At 42.0% G+C, this 2,015-nt stretch overlaps 1 pseudogene; it reads right to left on the bottom strand.

Moving 5' to 3' along the window:
- Positions 1 to 557: 557 nt before the first annotated feature.
- On the bottom strand, positions 558 to 1,478 carry LOC136306434 (calponin-2 pseudogene; annotated as a pseudogene).
- Between the last annotated feature and the right edge of the window lie 537 nt (positions 1,479 to 2,015).

The following is a 2,015-nucleotide window of genomic DNA, read 5'->3' as shown; positions in this document are numbered from 1 at the left end:
GTATATTTATAAGTTTTAACTTTTAAAATTATTATAGATATAAAGTAAAATGTAATTTATATAATTGGAGTTACAATAGTGCAGGTATAAGCCTATGCTAATTGCTCTAATAACCCAGATAATTAATTATTATGTATTCTTAAAATGGAATGCCATTAAGTTATTTTACCATGATGGATGTAATCATTTTGATAATGTAAGTAATCTACACATTTTCCTAGATTAATCACAGATGCTATTCTTAAAGCTGTTTTAATGTGATGAATTATATTAGTTCCCATTATTAGCATCAAGGGTCTTTAAATGCTCTTAATAACCATATTCAAATTTTATGAATTAGAATTGAATTTAGTTTTATTCAAATAACATATCTAAGGTGATTTACTTTCTGCAAAACAGATAACCTGTATGTAATCATGAAATAAACTAAATAAATATTCAAATTATTAAATAGTTTGTATTTATACAAACCCATGCTACTTGTATAAATGTTAGGTCTTCCTGACTTTTTCCCTCTAAAATGGTGTTTTTCTTGCCTTTAGTCCACAGTTGGTATTTCACATTATCTTTTGGTCCCAGGGCTCTGGGGAGGGGCTGGTTCCAAAGAGGACCTCTTGGGGGGCCTTCCCTGGGCTGGGGCAGTCACCAGCTGACCCTGGGGCCCTGTCAGCCACTGGGCCTTGTGGGCACTACTTGGGTCATATATCTGCTGGCCCAGGCCAAACAGTTGGCCGCTCTGGTTGGCGCCCTGTGTGTAGTCCATCTGCAGAGACATGGAAGAGTTGTTCCATTTGTCAGTCCCCAGCTTGGTGTCACAGATATGCCACCAGGTCCTGGGAGCCATTATGCCCACTGGCTGGCACACTTATTGGTGCCCATTTGCAGGCTGATGGTTGAGTGATCCATGGGTGGCAGGAAATGGTTCTTGGGGTCATACAGGTACCTTCTCATGCCACATGTGCCATTGTGCCTGACTGGCTGGCACACTGTTGTTGCCCCTTTGGAGCCCAATGATGCACTGGCCCTCTTTCATGGTGGCATCTTCAAAGTTCCACTCCTACTTCCCTGAGTACTTGACACAGATGCCCACACCACTCTGCAGCCCCTTTGCTTTGGCCTTCCCTGCCAGAGCCAGAAGAGACAACTGCATGGTCTTCGTGTTCCCACTCTCCAGCAGGTCCTTGGCCTCGAACAGGTACATGGAGTTCATGCCGTAGCTGAGCACAGCCTTGATGAAGCTGGAGAGGTTTACTAGATGGTGTCAGTTTTGCATGGAGCAGTTGATCTTTGGGACAGAGCCCAGATGCAGCTTATTCGTGAGTGCACAGGGTGATTCTGTTCTTCAGCTTTCTGATAGGCGGGGCCAATATACAGGCCAGCTGTAGAGTTTTGCCTCCTTTATACTCAGATAGGAGCCAGTTCTTGACTGTGGCCAGAAGCTTGTACAAGTGACCCTTATTAAACTACATAGAGCTCATGCCTGTTGGGTGCAATGGCAGGGGGCGCGCAGGTCTGGGTCTTCCTGAGTTTTTACTTGGACTCAGTAACTTCCTACTAATTTTTCCTTACTTCGGCTTATCTTCCAAAGTCATTATATTCTTCTTTCAAAACGGAAAATCCACCATGTAACATCCCTACTTTTAACATCACATTGATCAAATTCCTTTCTACTTTTACCGCTAGCTTCATCTCCCATTGCTTTCAAACGGAGTGATCCTGAGCCTGGCTTGTGTGTCTGCTAAGTCCCCTGACACAACCACAGAGTGAATCAAAAATATTCTTGAAGTACTAACTGATTGGTTTTACCACAGCAGTTCCTTTTTCCTGTTGTCTTTATCCCAGTTGAACTAGTTTGATTCTACCGAGGGGAAAAAATATGTCAGAAAAAGCAGAGAAAGAAAAATAAGAGAATCTTTTTTACTTAGAAGAGCTTGGGCTTTTAGGGCACAGTTAGACCATGTTAGAAACATAATGAATTAAGAGCAGGGCCCTATCTATCTTTTTATATCATATTA

This window comes from Saccopteryx bilineata, chromosome 5 (assembly GCF_036850765.1).
Source record: "Saccopteryx bilineata isolate mSacBil1 chromosome 5, mSacBil1_pri_phased_curated, whole genome shotgun sequence".
NCBI lineage: Eukaryota > Metazoa > Chordata > Mammalia > Chiroptera > Emballonuridae > Saccopteryx > Saccopteryx bilineata.
This window is presented reverse-complemented; position numbering and strand designations above follow the sequence as displayed.